Source organism: Osmerus eperlanus, chromosome 10 (assembly GCF_963692335.1).
Source record: "Osmerus eperlanus chromosome 10, fOsmEpe2.1, whole genome shotgun sequence".
In the NCBI taxonomy this organism is placed as follows: domain Eukaryota; kingdom Metazoa; phylum Chordata; class Actinopteri; order Osmeriformes; family Osmeridae; genus Osmerus; species Osmerus eperlanus.
Window position 1 is genome coordinate 1065800 of NC_085027.1, and position 18470 is coordinate 1084269.

Sequence of the window (18470 nt, forward strand, 5' to 3'; positions counted from 1 at the left end):
AGAGTTAAAATGTCAATGAGAGTGAAAAACAAGCTGCCTTGCTCTCTGCTAACTTTCCCTGGGCACCAGACTCAACTTAGCAGTGATTGGCTGGAGCGACGGTTCGACGTCACCTTCAAAGGCACTTGTGCACAGAACCGGGAGAAGCGCGTGCAGTCCATGCTCTCCAAACAGATTTTTATATATTTATATACGGTATATATATATATATATTTAATCCCCGTCCCCCTTCTAAACTCCAGTTTAGAAATAAACCTTAAACGAAGAAGCAGACAGTTTAGCCCAGAAGGCACATAATTGAAAAATAATCGAAATACTCGTTAATATAAAAACTAGATCGTTTGAAAACATACAAATATCTGCAAATTTGATTAAAATTAAACGTTATCAATTATACGAGTTTACTCTTGTTACCCTTCACACATCTCAAGCAATATGCCTTTTATTAATATAGCCTAGCCTAGTTTATGCATGTGTACAATGAAAAAATTATAACAGAAAACAAACAAAATCATTTTAAAAAAATTACACAACCATAAAAGTTGGTATTTGGCTCCACATAGGCAGATTTCATATGGCGGCAAGTTAAGCCGAGGCGATAGAATGAGAGCGAATGTTTCCCTTTCGTTCCTTTGACGCATTTCGTCTAAAATCCACAACATTATAGCACAGCAAATGCGTTTACATGACATGGTTGTGTCACCCTTTTTCACGACACAAACCCCAGGTCTACAATTTCTGACTACAAATGCCATTTATTTTAAACATGTTAACATCTTTATAGATAGCATCTGTAAACATCACTTAGCGTATGCATTTTGTAGATGCATGCAACTATCTTGTCTATAAACACATATTTACTGTAACAGATGTTTGTAAAGTGACATATACATTGGCTTGTATATCCTATAGGCCAACAGCTGGACAGAGATTTAATTATTTAATATATTGTTATAGACCTAGAGTGACTCTCTGCTTTCAGGTGTTTCGTTGACTATACGGCAGGTGACTAGAAATGCACGGTTCTCGCCGTTATCCTCCGAAACCGTAAAAGCTTTTTTTTAAAACTAAGAGAAAATGCAATAGGCCTACCTAGACCGCAGGCCTAGCAGAGCTTTACAAAAAAATCTTAACATTAACTTTTTTATTCAGGCCATTTATTGGTCCATAGAAATACAGGCAACCTTCGGGTTACCTCTTACAAAAGGCCAGGCTTAAAAGCTCCTATGGTCACATTTCACAACCTTTGATGTTTGTGTCAATTTGAACAAGACGGTGAGTAAATGGGCAACCGCGCCATCGTATGTCTCTCAGGAAGCGGCCGGGCGCGCGCGCAGGTACGGGGCGGTCTGGACTGGCTGTGCTCGGGCCATTATTTGGAGTAACCACTATTAAGAAGCCACGAAACTGTGCAACGCAGCAGGGTTCTCGACATCCGCGCTGGAAACCGCACGGCTTCGCCTCTCTTATCAGGCTGTCAATAAAACGAGACGGGAAGCAGCGGGCTGGACCAGGTGCTCCCGTTCCCTCCCCACACAGCCCGGCTCTCCTGAAACCGATCAGGCGTGAACGCAAATCTGTCCAGCCGGTCTTCCCTCTACCGTCACCACGCTTCCAAATGCATGCAGCCACAACACCAGTCTCTCTCTCCCTCCCTCTGCCCTTTTCTCTCTCTCTCTCTTGTTCTCTCGCTCGAACAAAAATATTGTCATAGGCATAGAGTATCCTAAAAACACATAATATTGGTTATTTTGCCCCTTACCTACTACAACTCTCAAGAATAGGAAAATAAAGGTTTCCAAAGACGAGGCTGTATAGCTTCTTAGGGAATGCCAATCTCTTGCTCGTTCAGACTGATCAAATTTAAAACAAATTCTGTAATGATCGGCCTCTGCTCTCTAGCCAAGCAGAACATCATGCCACCGGATGCGTCACGAGCTGCTTGTTTACTGCCGCTGTTGCACACATCTAAAAAAGTCCAAGGGAACGAGCACGTTACCGGAAAGCTAAGAAATCATGGAAATAGATGAAGCCGTTAAAAGGCATTTCATCCATCTAGTCTTGGATTGATTGCAATGGCTGTAAGGTAGGATATGCCTTGGACAGGCTTCATGTTAAACTTTTTGGGCCTATAACTTACTGTACTTCAATTGCCCATATTTTGAGGTCTATTCAATTTGACATGTAGCCGATGTCGTTTTTCTGTCGTTTAACGGTAATCGTTTAGTACAGTTTAATTACAGTGATCAAATATTTTGCTTAATTACCATCTTTGCACTCAAACTACTCAGACAGCTGGCCATTGGCTGTCTTCCTGACAAAATCTCGAGTCCCTGTCTTTTATCACCTTGTCCCCGCGCTCGGACATGGACACTGTGGACATAGATGCTTTAGAAATAAGTGATTTCCTCCTCCTTTCTCCTATCACTCTCTGTCTATCTCTTCTCTCTCTCTCTCTCTCTCTCTCTCTCTCTCTCTCTCTCTCTCCCTCTCTCTCTGCTCCCTTCTTTCTCTTTTTTACTATCTCCCTCCCTCTCTCTTCATCTCTTTCTGATCTCCTGTGTGAAATGTTTTAATAAGCACATACAAGCTCTGTGTGGAAGGCTTGATTTGTTGTCTCCCATTCAACTCTCCGGCCCTGGATCGAGACATTAGCCGAATTCCCCCGGGGTGATTGGATGCAATTTGTCCGGAGTAGACAGGCACGTCCTGGATGTTAGGAATTCACTTTGTCTCGACGTGACAAGGCTGACTTCGATCTACAATTGCATCTGAAAGTGCAGCGAGCGGAAGGATCCTCCGCCATTATGCGCTCCTCTCCTCTGCGAAATAACAAGATCCTCCATTTGCGAACAAATACTCGTGTAACAATTCAATTTGTGACACCTCTGATGTACGAACAAGGCCTACATTTACACTGTAAGCGCTGTAATTGCGGCGGCGCACTTGGTCAGTCCACCTATGCACAGTCGAGAACGGCGTCCAAACGAGTAAATAGGTTCCAGATCCCTGACCCTTAAAATTAGATTAAAGATTGACAGTGGGTTGGATAAAAAAACGGTAGATTGACACCTGCCAAACAGACTCCCGCGTGATTGATTGTGATGCTTCATGCTGGACACAATAATGCTGCGTTTTGCGCGAGGTTGTGCAGGCGCATTTTTTACTGTTCTGCCAGGCGAAACTGAAGTCAGTGTCCATGTCGCGCTGCGAGCTGACAGGGGAAAATGGGAGCTAACGAGGTTGTCAGATGTCCTGACAAGACAAATGAGAGCTCGTCACTCCCCAAGCTTTAATAACGTTTAATGGAAACGTATTGCACCGTTCAAAATACACGTGCTTGGCTTGCCACTCCGAAGTCCGGCGCGAGTGGACGCGGCGACGCAGTTAATTACGCACGGTGAGGTAAATTACGCGTCCGTGAAAGGTTGCTGGCCCGAATTCAACTCCATCACCGTATCCATGACAAATGGGATTTATTTCTTAGGGAATATTTCAACCCAGCAAATTAGGCTGTTTTGGTCTTTTCAAGATTATCACTCAATAAAGAGAACATTTTTATTGTCGAATAAACCCCCAAAGACAAGTGTAAGAGATACCAGTCATCAAAAATCAGAACTCCATTATTGATTGTGGGCTAGAGATATCATTACCAAATATAATATATTTATAAGAGGATCCCAAATACCAGCATGTAGTTGCTCTGCAGTAGAGCACCAATAGGAAGGTATAAAGCATATATAGTCTGTAAGTCAAGACTTATAACAACAGTTATATCTTCTCCTCAAATGTCCAACTTCCCACACTCCTGTCCTTTACAAAAGCTCATGAGATCTTAGAATTGTATCATGACACACGTGTCTTTCCACTTGAATTCTGCCCCTTGGGATGGCTTGATTCCAGTGTGCTTGTCTTTATTTACAACGTGTGTTTGAAAGCTTTACGCACCTGTGGCTGACAATGTGAGCGCGAGAGGCGAGACACTTGCGATGCATGCTTTATATCACACGAATCCTCCAACAGATTCATTCACGCCCTGATAATTAGAGACCAAAACACATAGTTACTGGTGGCCTAAGTTTAGAGCGCCTCGCGGTGGGAGGGTGGCAATTTCACGAGCTTTTGTTTAACTCTAGTCTAGCATAGTACCTTTATTTACTCATGCTCGCTTCTCCTCTGATGAAGGGGGCGGAATGAAGGAGGGGGTAAAAATAGACATAATTTCACTAATGACATCACCTGCCCTTTGGCGCTACTCACAGCCAGGACTCTACCCTGCCCGTGTCTCTGCGGGGTCAGGAATGAAGGCCGCGGCACCTGCATCCGAACAGCATTAGATACGGATCCGGCTGGAGACACAGAGGAAGGTAATTACACTCTCAATCCTGCGGTACCACTGTAGGGCCAATAGTTCCCAAGTTGTGTGTGTGTGTGTGTGTGTTGTGCAGCAGTCCTAGTTGAGGCCTACTTAAATGGGACTTGGCAATTGCATGCTTACGGCCTTTTCTCGAAAACGTAACAGGAGTTAAAAAGAGAACACATATAGGGCACAGGGACCTCCAGTAGTCAAGAGTAGCTCTGTGGCAAACCGGAGTGGGCACATAAATGCGCTTGTTTTTTAAATGAAACGCATACACCGTTAGTCGTTAAGCTGCGCCCCATATTATTGCTCTGGGCGAAGTAAAGACGGGACATGAAAACACTGAATGTGACAAACTCAACGCGGATCGTCGTGATATGTGTAAATGGCCACAGCAGTGACACTGAATGTGAATTCATACAGATAACCAGGCCTATGTAGAAACAACACACACTAAATCAGGCAATAACGACGACAAACCGTCTGGAAAATGGAAGCACAGAGCTGCAAGAACTCACGTTGTCTCTCCTTTCTGCCTGGGTGACAAGGTCTATCCTGAAGTAAACATTTGAGTATAATTGAGCTGATTGTTATTTACAAGTTCCGTACTCGTGAATATAAAAGTCTACGGACATGGCATGCCAGCCTTATAATGACTTTCAGACCACTGGCAAGATATTATGCATTAATGTATAAAGACTGCATTAATGTGTTGAATTTTAAAATATTAATATGCCATTCTCTAGACTATAGGACTAACGTGATGAATTATTGATGTGGGTATTTTTTATCTCCCATTTGCTGTGAGACTGATCCGGATATGTCAAAAATCATTCTTGCCATCTTTAATTCAAACCTGTCCTGGCCGTGTGAACGGTGTATCTCATCAACCTCCGAAGAAGTGATGACCACAAGAACTCTGACTACAGACCGGAGAGGTCTGAGTATATAGCTAAAGTTTAAGTTATTTTTTTCCTTAAACCATGTTGTGACAGGGCCTACGTTTAATCAGTCCGTTTCAGTTTGGTTTTTATTTATAAAGTTTATGACGGTTAAACCTTAATGGAAGAGAGTTGAATAGAATTCAAAGCGTAAAATAATGTTCACAGATCCGTTGTTAAAACACTTACAGAATGTCATCACAAACTAACCAATGTCCAAAATCAGGCGCGTAATAACAAGTCATTTTGCGCTTGCATTGCTTTGATATAGCTACGAACGGAGACTATACGCGCATTACGGCACAAGTGTCAGCAAATGTCTTTCAAACGTTTATTGTTGTTGTTGTTAAGATCCATCTGGTTATGTTCTTGGCTGAGATCTCCCCTAATCAAGATTTTAATTAAAGATGCTTCAAGGCCATGGAGAACATGAAGGTAATGAAGACATACACAGATGCAGCGGTCCTCCTCCGATTCTGATGGAGGAGAAGGACCCGGTCGGTCGGAAATGTAAACATGCATAGAAGTTTGTATAGGCTACGCTATGGGTTAATCCGTCGTCTTGAGAATAGAAGCACATTTCCTATTCGGTTAGGGACTCGCAGCGGCCGAGAATTCGGTTCCGTGTCATGGTTGTTTTCATATTTCTTTGACATCTATTGATTTGAGGACAGCTGTACGGCTTTGTCGCAGGAGAGAACCCCGGTCACAACGCATTAGCGTGACACGTGAGCACAAGCTCCACATCTGAGGATCCCAACAGGCGCTGGAACGGCTTGACAGGGGCCATTACAACATAATAATTATAATGGAAAACACATACGTTTACTTAGTTTGCCAGAGCATCGGTTTTTGTTCTTTACAAAGACAATTGTGTGAATCAGATTTCACGGGTTACATCAATCATGACCAAATTAGGTCTATGTTAATGAGCTTGAATGATTTTAATACGCTGTATAAATATTTAAGACTATAATGAAGCAACCTGTCTAATCTAGCCTTTAGAAGCACCACACTTCATTTTCGAAATAAATCCTTGTTTGTTTGTAGGCTATACCTCGGATCTATTCAATAAAAATATACGCCGTAGCCTATGCAAGATTTTGGGGGGTAAAGCTGAAACGATTCTGCTTTTATATTAGCTACAAATATGGACCTCTTTTTGGGAATCTTTTTTTTTTTTTTTTTTTTTTTTTTTAACGTTTCATAGAGTTTTTGTTGTTATTTTGTGAAAACTAAACTGGACTTCATGGTCTTTAGCGTGCCAGTTGTGGCACCCAAGTAAAGCCGTAATAATAATCCTCAGATTCTATTCAGATGTTGCCAATCACAGGAATTTGATATTCATAACAATCCATCACAATTATTATCGTCATTGATTATCAAAACGAGCAAACGCCCATCCCTCACCCTCACCCGCATAGACACTGACACAGACTCAGTTATTCAAATACACTTGTGGGAGCGTTTAGAAAGTTTACTGCGTGGGCTTTCCCAACCTCTGATTTGGTCAGGAGAACAGATGGACCGGACACTTAGCCAGAACCCCCCACATATTGTTCTCCCGCCCGCCCCCTCCCGTATTCGGGGGCCAGGACTCTATTCAGTGGCGGTGGTATTTCAGTGTCTTCGAACCCCGACAACTCGTTTTTAACAAATCAGCTCCCCGCTCTTATACCCTGAACAATGCAGCAAGATTTAAAGATGGTGTGACTCCTCCCCCTCTGGCAGAAAAAGGCTATTTCGGGCATTGAAACGATGATTTACGTGTAGCGAGTCTTGACCTGCTGAAGTCGTTCACCGGAAGCAAGGCCCGGTACACTTAATTTTGAAGCCGAGAGTTTGTAAAGCCAGTCCTATAGGTGATCTCCAATAGAACCACACACATACACACACACACACACACCATACAAACTTATGCAAACTTAACCTGAGATACACTAGGTGTTTGATGGAGAAGTGTTTGATGGAAACGAACTATGGCAGTTTGCATGAAGTGATCTCCCTCATTCTTTGGCCCGCGAAGTATGTGTGGAGAGAATCCAGACAGTTTTTTCCACCCGGCTACCATTTCCAGAGCTTTCCACTTGTGGAGCTCGCGTGCCCCCTAGCGCACGGTGAAGGCACAGGAACTGTATTGCATTGCTGCCTGCAAGAGCAAGGCTTATAAATCCAACCGATGTATCGGTTTCAGTCATATTTGTTTATTCGGTTGATAACGCCAAATGTTTAGATGTTTTGTGATCACCGTAGGCTGAAATTGAAAAAAGTCTCAGATTTACAAAAAAAAGGCGACTCATAATATTGATCAAATTTGTTTAGAAATAGGAGTCAAATGTTTTGCATTGGCTGGAACAGTAGGCTACAATCGTTTGGGAAATCAACTTATCTTACTTGTCTAACCCAGTGTACGGTGATGATCTCGTGTGTATGGTACTGCGTTAGAGCGCTTGGTGATGAACCGACAGCTCTCAATATAACCAGTTACATAAGTGATCGTATATTATTTTTTTTGTATGAAGATGAAAATTGCCAAATAAGTTAGCTTTTAGAAAAATGTCGACTATCGTCTGAATTAACAACCAGATTTGAGAAACCGTAAGCCCTGCCTACGGTACTGTAGCCTACCATAAACGTCGAAATCACCAACTGGTCGTTCACGTTGGTTATGAGTCCGGTACGGTTATTGAAATAAACGAAGGCGTTTCAACTAGCCCTCGATATTTTCCGTTGACTGACCGTCGGGCAATGCTACTCCGATTCTATAAATAATGTATTAGGAGTCTCAGCCAACGTGGGTTTAGCCATGGAGCGGACTATTTTCTGCACTGGTGAAGAATCGTTTAGGGCACGCGTCAGGAGAAGTTCATTAAGCTCAGTCTCGCATGGGCGCTGATAGGTCTCTTCCAGCAGCATTTAAAAGAAATAGCTTCTGCCCAAAAGGAAAACCAAAAGAGGACGACTCGTCACCTTCCACAGTCGAACAGCCAAAGGAGTTCGAAGTATGATATTCTCGAAATTACGCAAACGCTAAAAGAATTAGGAGGTTCATCTGGTCGCAAAGAGGAAAATGTCAGACACAATGAAAATACTCTCCTATGCTTTCCCGTTTTTAATGAGAAATTTTAGGCAGTGTTTAGGAAAGACCACAGAGATGTTCTTGCCCGGTCCTGTTATAAATGTGTTAAATCATGTAGGAAACTATCTCAGTCACAAGGTGAGAGAGCAGGTCTGTGTGACCTGTGTGACCTGGCTATGCTCATCTCTCTTTCTCTTTATGTCCCTCTTGTTCCCTATCCCTCTTTCCTTCCCTCCCTCCCATCCTCTCATGAGGGATCCAGGCATTTACTTGACAATTGCTGCCTTTAAGTGCATGCTTTAAGTGCAGTGTTTTATCTACACCTAAGATAGCCTCAGACTGGGACAATTTAACAGGCAATTTAACTGAGCGTGTGTTAGCGAAGCTGTCTTGACTCTCACACACTGCCAGAGCGCCAAGCAATGATGGATGTAGGCAGTTTGTGCTTCGAACACAAACAGATACACTCACAACACACAAACAGAATCCTGCCATATTTTCGTAATACGAACGCATATGGATCTGCCCAGAGCCAGGGAGGCTCCATTAAGAAACCATCTTGAGCGGCGCTGGAGCCATGCCTTTCTGGAGCCAGGTCGACTAGGCCCGTCAGGGTGAGGAACCAGAGGTGTTCGTCATCCCTCTCTGGGCGCTGTCGTCCTGCAGGGGGGGGGGCGAGGCTGGCAGGGCAGCGGAGCACCTGGGTCTGCTACCTCCAGCTGGGGAGGGAAGGGGGGACAAGCCAGTCCCCAGCCCAGGGGAGGGGCAGCGATCCTGCAGCCAAGGCCCCGCCACCACCCTGGCTGCTGGAGGGTGGTGTTGGGGGAGGGGGAGCACGCGTCATGAAATAATGACAAATATTCTTTATTTTACATCGTGGACATGCAGAGGGCGGGGATGAGGCTGGGAGGGGGATGGGCGGGGATGAGGCCGGGAAGGGGATGGGCGGGGATGAGGCCGGGAAGGGGATGGGCGGGGATGAGGCCGGGAGGGGGATGGGCGGGGATGAGGCCGGGAGGGGGATGGATGGGGATGAGGCCGGGAAGGGGATGGATGGGGATGAGGCCGGGAAGGGGATGGATGGGGATGAGGCCGGGAAGGGGATGGATGGGGATGAGGCCGGGAGGGGGATGGGCGGGGATGAGGCCGGGAGGGGGATGGGCGGGGATGAGGCCGGGAGGGGGATGGGCGGGGATGAGGCCGGGAAGGGGATGGATGGGGATGAGGCCGGGAGGGGGATGGGCGGGGATGAGGCCGGGAGGGGGATGGGCGGGGATGAGGCCGGGAGGGGGATGGGCGGGGATGAGGCCGGGAGGGGGATGAGGCCGGGAAGGGGATGGGCGGGGATGAGGCCGGGAGGGGGATGAGGCCGGGAAGGGGATGGGCGGGGATGAGGCCGGGAGGGGGATGGACAGCGGGGGGGGTGTACCTGGACACAGAAACACGCCGTGATGTGCACACGCTTTTATTGAAATCCACACAAATCTATGCGTTCATATATATGTTTTCGGTTCATTCTTTTCCTCGATCCGAACGTCCTCTCGCACCCACACACTTGGAGTCCCCCCCCCCATCTGCTGTGGCGCTGACCCCTGGTTAAACACACGCAGACTGGAGACAGTTTAAGGCCAGGCTTCTGAGGCCAGGCTGCTGAGGCCAGGCTGCTGAGGCCAGGCTGCTGAGGTCAGGCTGCTGAGGTCAGGCTTCTGAGGTCAGGCTTCTGAGGTCAGGCTGCTGAGGCCAGGCTGCTGAGGTCAGGCTGCTGAGGTCAGGCTTCTGAGGCCAGGCTGCTGAGGCCAGGCTGCGGAGGCCAGGCTTCTGAGGCCAGGCTGCTGAGGTCAGGCTTCTGAGGCCAGGCTGCTGAGGCCAGGCTTCTGAGGCCAGGCGGTTGAGGCCAGGCTGCTGAGGCCAGGCTGCTGAGGCCAGGCTTCTGAGGCCAGGCTGCTGAGGTCAGGCTTCTGAGGCCAGGCTGCTGCGGCCAGGCTTCTGAGGCCAGGCGGTTGAGGCCAGGCTGCTGAGGCCAGGCTGCTGAGGTCAGGCTGCTGAGGCCAGGCTGCTGAGGCCAGGCTGCTGAGGCCAGGCTGCTGAGGCCAGGCTTCTGAGGCCAGGCTGCTGAGGCCAGGCTGCTGAGGCCAGGCTGCTGAGGCCAGGCTGCTGAGGCCAGGCTGCTGAGGTCAGGCTGCGGAGGCCAGGCTTCTGAGGCCAGGCTGCTGAGGCCAGGCTGCTGAGGCCAGGCTTCTGAGGCCAGGCTGCTGAGGTCAGGCTTCTGAGGCCAGGCTGCTGAGGCCAGGCTTCTGAGGCCAGGCGGTTGAGGCCAGGCTGCTGAGGCCAGGCTGCTGAGGTCAGGCTGCTGAGGCCAGGCTGCTGAGGCCAGGCGGTTGAGGCCAGGCTGCTGAGGTCAGGCTGCTGAGGCCAGGCTGCTGAGGCCAGGCTGCTGAGGTCAGGCTGCTGAGGCCAGGCTGCTGAGGTCAGGCTGCTGAGGCCAGGCTGCTGAGGCCAGGCTGCTGAGGCCAGGCTTCTGAGGCCAGGCTGCTGAGGCCAGGCTGCTGAGGCCAGGCCAGGCTGGATCACATGTTGTTAATGTCCCTGTGCTTCTCCAGGCAGTCAGGCAAAATGCTCACTTAGCTCAGCCCCGCAGCAGAGAGAGCGGCGGGGCTGACAGTTGTGTTTGTGTGTGGGGCGTGTGTGTGGGGCTGCTTGTTTGCATGTGTGTGTGAGGGTATGTGTTTGCATGTGTGTGTATGGGGTGTGTGTATGTTTGCTTGTGTGTGTGTGTGTGTGTGTGCGTGTTTGCATTTGTGTGCATATCGTGTGTGCATGTTTGCATGTGTGTGCGCTCTCATGTGAGTGTCTTCCTCCTAGCATGTGGCAGTGTGACCCCACAGTGTGCAGAAGGTGTGAGGGATATCCCATAATGCCATCTGACTGGCACTTTGGACTAGAGGAAAATGTCACCCAAATGATGACCCACAAATCAAGAGGTCCTCAAGGGGCAGGACACACCATGACACAGCCAGGGTCTGGAGGCAGTGCACAGCCCACCACCAGCCTCTAGCGCACACTTAGCACAAGGCTCAACAACCGCCTGTAGGAACGTCACATATCCTGTCTGTGGATGATTCACACTCTGGCGAGGGCAGTTTATCATTAGCATTTAAAGGCTAACAGTTCCAAGGGGGCTTCGTTGGGACATGAGTCAGGGTGATTGATGATCATGTATTGAGTAAGAGGGGGGCGGGGGGTGGGGGTGAAAGTGTGACCTTTGCTGGGGCAAGAACCACAGGGGCCTCTTGTTAATATGAGAGTCTCCTCCAGGATTAATTAGCCCTAATCTGTTTTTAGGCCCGTGGGATTATGGGAAATGTCCTCCAGTGGTTTGCTGTGGAGGGTGGGAGGGAAATATTGCGATAGCCTCTCGCCCAAACGATAGTAGGATGTGTGTTTGAGGAGAAGAGAGGAGAAGGGAGAGGGGAGGGAGTGGGGCTGGAGTGAGGGGAGGGAGTGGGGCTGGGGTGAGGGGAGGGAGTGGGGGTGGGGTGAGGGAGTGGGGGTGGGGTGAGGGGAGGGGAGGGAGTGGGGCTGGGGTTAGGGGAGGGAGTGGGGCTGGGGTGAGGGGAGGGAGTGGGGGTGGGGTGAGGGGAGGGAGTGGGGCTGGGGTGAGGGGAGGGAGTGGGGGTGGGGGGAGGGGAGGGAGTGGGGGTGGGGTGGGGTGGGTCAACATAATGTTGTTGCTCACTGCTCCATTATGGTGCCTGTGGGGACAGGGTTATAAATGATTGTCTCCAAGGAGCCTCACCTCAGTCTGTCTTCTTCTCAGGGTCTTCATTATGACCTGTCGGGACATAAATTGAAATTAAATTGCCATGTTTATAAGCCTGGCAGTAAAACACAGCCTTAACCGCTCTGCCCCCCTTCACTGTTAATGGTTAACAATGACCGAGGAGATGAATTAAGGTCCTGCATAAAACAGTAATATAGGCTACCCCACACACACAAACACACACAGACACACACACAGAGTACACACACAAAAACACACACACATACCCACAGAGACACACACAGAACACACATAGACACACACAGTGAACCCACACACACACACACATACCTATGGAGACACACACACACAGACAATATCCCTTTTCCGAGACAATGTTCCATGTTCAGAAGGTGCTTGAAGTTTTCTCCAGTCCTGAGGGGGACCTCAGGTTTGGCCAGAGAGGGCCAGGGCAGGGAGCCTGGCTCTCTGACAGGGCAGGGAGCCTGGCTAGCTGCAGGGCAGGGAGCCTGGCTCTCTGACAGGGCAGGGAGCCTGGCTAGCTGCAGCGCAGGGAGCCTGGCTAGCTGCAGGGCAGGGAGCCTGGCTAGCTACAGGGCAGGGAGCCTGGCTAGCTACAGGGCAGGGAGCCTGGCTAGCTACAGGGTAGGGAGCCTGGCTAGCTGCAGGGCAGGGAGCCTGGCTAGCTACAGGGCAGGGAGCCTGGCTAGCTACAGGGCAGGGAGCCTGGCTCTCTGACAGGGCAGGGAGCCTGGCTAGCTGCAGGGCAGGGAGCCTGGCTCTCTGACAGGGCAGGGAGCCTGGCTAGCTGCAGGGCAGGGAGCCTGGCTAGCTACAGGGCAGGGAGCCTGGCTAGCTACAGGGCAGGGAGCCTGGCTAGCTACAGGGCAGGGAGCCTGGCTAGCTGCAGGGCAGGGAGCCTGGCTAGCTACAGGGCAGGGAGCCTGGCTAGCTACAGGGCAGGGAGCCTGGCTAGCTACAGGGCAGGGAGCCTGGCTAGCTGCAGGGCAGGGAGCCTGGCTAGCTGCAGGGCAGGGAGCCTGGCTAGCTGCAGGGCAGGGAGCCTGGCTAGCTGCAGGGCAGGGAGCCTGGCTAGCTACAGGGCAGGGAGCCTGGCTAGCTGCAGGGCAGGGAGCCTGGCTAGCTACAGGGCAGGGAGCCTGGCTAGCTACAGGGCAGGGAGCCTGGCTAGCTGCAGGGCAGGGAGCCTGGCTAGCTACAGGGCAGGGAGCCTGGCTAGCTGCAGGGCAGGGAGCCTGGCTAGCTGCAGGGCAGGGAGCCTGGCTAGCTACAGGGCAGGGAGCCTGGCTCTCTGACAGGGCAGGGAGCCTGGCTAGCTACAGGGCAGGGAGCCTGGCTAGCTACAGGGCAGGGAGCCTGGCTAGCTGCAGGGCAGGGAGCCTGGCTAGCTACAGGGCAGGGAGCCTGGCTAGCTACAGGGCAGGGAGCCTGGCTAGCTGCAGGGCAGGGAGCCTGGCTAGCTGCAGGGCAGGGAGCCTGGCTAGCTGCAGGGCAGGGAGCCTGGCTAGCTGCAGGGCAGGGAGCCTGGCTAGCTACAGGGCAGGGAGCCTGGCTAGCTGCAGGGCAGGGAGCCTGGCTAGCTACAGGGCAGGGAGCCTGGCTAGCTACAGGGCAGGGAGCCTGGCTAGCTACAGGGCAGGGAGCCTGGCTAGCTACAGGACAGGGAGCCTGGCTAGCTGCAGAACAGGGAGCCTGGCTAGCTGCAGGGCAGGGAGCCTGGCTAGCTGCAGGGCAGGGAGCCTGGCTCTCTGACAGGGCAGGGAGCCTGGCTAGCTACAGGGCAGGGAGCCTGGCTAGCTACAGGGCAGGGAGCCTGGCTAGCTACAGGGCAGGGAGCCTGGCTAGCTGCAGGACAGGGAGCCTGGCTAGCTACAGGGCAGGGAGCCTGGCTAGCTACAGGGCAGGGAGCCTGGCTAGCTACAGGGCAGGCAGCCTGGCTAGCTGCAGGACAGGGAGCCTGGCTAGCTGCAGGGCAGGGAGCCTGGCTAGCTGCAGGACAGGGAGCCTGGCTAGCTGCAGGGCAGGGAGCCTGGCTAGCTGCAGGGCAGGGAGCCTGGCTAGCTGCAGGGCAGGGAGCCTGGCTAGCTGCAGGGCAGGGAGCCTGGCTAGCTGCAGGGCAGGGAGCCTGGCTAGCTGCAGGGCAGGGAGCCTGGCTAGCTGCAGGGCAGGGAGCCTGGCTAGCTGCAGGGCAGGGAGCCTGGCTAGCTACAGGGCAGGGAGCCTGGCTAGCTACAGGGCAGGGAGCCTGGCTAGCTACAGGGCAGGGAGCCTGGCTAGCTACAGGGCAGGGAGCCTGGCTAGCTGCAGAACAGGGAGCCTGGCTAGCTGCAGGGCAGGGAGCCTGGCTAGCTGCAGGGCAGGGAGCCTGGCTCTCTGACAGGGCAGGGAGCCTGGCTAGCTACAGGGCAGGGAGCCTGGCTAGCTGCAGGGCAGGGAGCCTGGCTAGCTGCAGGGCAGGGAGCCTGGCTAGCTACAGGGCAGGGAGCCTGGCTAGCTGCAGGGCAGGGAGCCTGGCTAGCTACAGGGCAGGGAGCCTGGCTAGCTACAGGGCAGGGAGCCTGGCTAGCTACAGGGCAGGGAGCCTGGCTAGCTACAGGACAGGGAGCCTGGCTAGCTGCAGAACAGGGAGCCTGGCTAGCTGCAGGGCAGGGAGCCTGGCTAGCTGCAGGGCAGGGAGCCTGGCTCTCTGACAGGGCAGGGAGCCTGGCTAGCTACAGGGGAGGGAGCCTGGCTAGCTACAGGGCAGGGAGCCTGGCTAGCTGCAGGGCAGGGAGCCTGGCTAGCTACAGGGCAGGGAGCCTGGCTAGCTGCAGGACAGGGAGCCTGGCTAGCTACAGGGCAGGGAGCCTGGCTAGCTACAGGGCAGGGAGCCTGGCTAGCTACAGGGCAGGGAGCCTGGCTAGCTGCAGGACAGGGAGCCTGGCTAGCTGCAGGGCAGGGAGCCTGGCTAGCTGCAGGGCAGGGAGCCTGGCTAGCTGCAGGGCAGGGAGCCTGGCTAGTTGCAGGGCAGGGAGCCTGGCTAGCTACAGGGCAGGGAGCCTGGCTAGCTGCAGGGCAGGGAGCCTGGCTAGCTACAGGGCAGGGAGCCTGGCTAGCTGCAGGGCAGGGAGCCTGGCTAGCTGCAGGGCAGGGAGCCTGGCTAGCTACAGGACAGGGAGCCTGGCTAGCTGACACCCACATAGCACAATAACAACCTGATCAGCTGTGTTCAGATTCCACCTACACTGTTCAGTGATCTATCCAGCCCCAATCTACACACTGGCCTAATGTATGCCTCCATGACTATAAATCGCAGACTTAATTAAAAACCAGGACCTCTCTTTGATCTAATTACAGAGAGAAAAGGTTATTGCTTCGATGCAATTTTCCAAATAGGATTCCTTCACAGTTATTAAGGGCCTGTGCGTCGTTTACTGGCTCAGATTTTTCAATCTGGAAATGGCCCCTGCGACAGACGTAATGACTCGCGGAAGAGGCCTCATCTCGATAGGGACCTGACGAAACCATTTGTCTGAGACAAGTGGAGCGCACGGGAACGGGGAAATGTCACAAGAGGTATCCCATGATTGCCTCCACTTTACAGTCGTCATTAAACAGAGCAAAGGTTTCTTTTCTCTTCTGCGGCAGGGATGAGAAGTTTATTAATCTATCTGGAATGGTGGGGGCGGTGAGTTATTATAATTATGGAAGTTCATGAGAAAGAAGGAAGGAGGGAGGGAGAGGAGGAGGGAGAGGAGGAGGGATAGGAGGAGGGAGAGGAGGAGGGAAGCCTACTGACACTTGAGATGTTTTTTTCTAAAGATTGCTTGAGTCAAATCGCTCTCCCCTCTCTCATCCCTCTCTCTCATCCCTCTCTCTCATCCCTCTCTCATCCCTCTCTCTCTTCGCTCTCTCATCCCTCTCTGGGATGAGAGAGCGGTGAGAGAGCGGTGCCCTGTTAAACCTGTCCCAGACTGAGGCTTGACTAAGATCTAACCTTCAAAACTAAACTCAAATCATGGCTGTCATGGAAACTGCAGCTGGACTGGATTTACAAGGTCTGCTAAATGACTAAATGGTTATTAAAACGTAAATAATTTAGATGTTATTGTTGCACTGAAGTATTCTTTTTGTACAGGGTTCATGGTAGCTGTAATGTGGTTACTTCACAATGTGCCTGGTTAATATAGCCCGTTCCTCGATCCTGAACACCATAAAATACTGTTAGAACCAGCCTGTTTCTTCACTCTGACCATCACAACACTGTTAGAACTCCTTACTTCTGATCTTTGATCTTCTGCTGGACTTTCTATAGGCACTGGATCTGTATGAGGCTTTGGATGAAAAAGTTTGCTGAATCTATGACATCTACATGTCCTGTTATGTGCCAACATGGGCCCTTGTCCTTCCAACACCGTCTGGGACAAACCAGGTGATTACACAGGGGTGGGTGTAGCTCAGCCCAAGAGAATCTGACTACAGATCAAGAGGTTCAAATCCCCCCCTGTAAATCACTTTGGATAAAAGCATCAATTAAAATGAACACATATAAACAATCTTCCTCTGTGGAGGGACATGCAGCTGAGAAACACATCAGGACCACACCCTTCCCCATTAACCTATCAGGACAGGACCACACCCTTCCCCATTAACCTATCAGGACAGGGCCACACCCTTCCCCATTAACCTATCAGGACAGGGCCACACCCTCCCCCATTAACCTATCAGGACAGGACCACACCCTTCCCCATTAATCTTGATATCAGGCACCCCTCATTCCACATAAACATGGTATTATTACTTGATGACAAGCTGGCTCTCAGCAGTGTTCACCCCAAACCAGGGGTGAAGGCTAGCACTGAGGCACAGAGTGAGGGTACAACTACAGTTCCATGAGACTGTACTCTGGACACTAATGCCCTGTGTCTCCTAGCATAGGGGTTTCTTAATCACATTAACCAAATGCCTTGTGCAGTGTGTGTAATCTCATGGTAGGATGAACACCCACTGCTAGATCCTTTCCTACCCCCCCCCCCCCCCCCCCCCTCCTCCTTCCCTCCCTCTGCCCAAACCACCACTCATTCTCTTTTTCTGTGAAATATTCATGTTGAAAGCCACTCCCCTCCTCCGCCGCCCACCCTCTCGGTCTCCGCTACACGCTAGCGCTCCGAAGTGTTCATCCGTGCTGGGATTGTCTTGGTGCGATCCTAACTTCACCCGACCCGTCAAATGCTGTAGGATCTGTTTCAAATACTGCGCTGTTCTGTTCTAGACCGCTGCAGGACACACATGCGAAGGATTAAAATCGCTGATACAATTGTGGGATCAGCTTAAATTGAACACCGTTTTGATCTATTTTCAGGTTGATTGCATTCTTATAGCAAAAACGTAATACAGCCGAAAAAAAACGATTTTTATTTCAGGTCAAAAAACCATTGTCTGACTATTAGTTGGAATTACACTATTACTGTAATGGTGAGATGAGATCTGAGAGACAGAGAGAGAAGCAAGTCTCACTGGGAAAACACATTTGGATTTTTTCACCGCTCTGCAACACACTGATTCAAATTGACTGGGCGAGACTAATTTAAATAAATTAAGTATTCATTAATTGAATATAAAGGCCATCTAGCCCCAGGGTCCTTTTAAAATAAAAAACGGGGCTGTACTATTTATGCAAAACAGCAAAGTGCCATGTGTTGGCTTATTATGCAAATCATGAATGACAAAGTAGGCTACATGATCTCCTGCCCACTACATGATTAGATATGACAATGTCAGCAAGTTGTTTCCAGGATACACAGACTCGAATATTCCACAGAGTAGCATTATGGGAAACATGTTAATTAATGTCATTATAATTTGACAAACGTCTTACTATGTCTCGTTACATTTGTTGAAGAATTATGTTTGTTTCTTTCTTTCTCTCTCCCACTCCCTATCTTCTCTCTCTCTTTCTCTCTCTCTCTTGCTCTGTCTCTCGCCTTCACATACATACAAACACACACACACACACCCACACATACACACACACACACACACGCATACACGCACCCCCCCCCCCCACACACACACATACACACACACTACAAACATGACCTACAAATGTACGCCAAAGCAAAAAACTATTTAAAATACCGAAACAAATCGTGTTTCGATTCAGACAAGTTAATCAAATAAATGAATTAATCAGGGATATGTAATTAGAGAGTTAATTGACAAGAGCTCAACAATTTTGGCAGCCCAGAACATACCACGGGACTGTGAGTTTGCGTGTCAGCTTGCTACGTGGCGTCCATGGTCGTCTCG

General features: G+C 50.5%; 1 protein-coding gene across 1 annotated transcript in view; it reads right to left on the reverse strand.

Annotated features, from left to right (window-relative positions):
* LOC134028510 (apoptosis-associated speck-like protein containing a CARD) overlaps positions 1-18470 on the reverse strand; it is a 386877-nt gene that overhangs the window by 94258 nt on the left and 274149 nt on the right. The gene's annotated exons all lie outside the window — the stretch shown is intronic.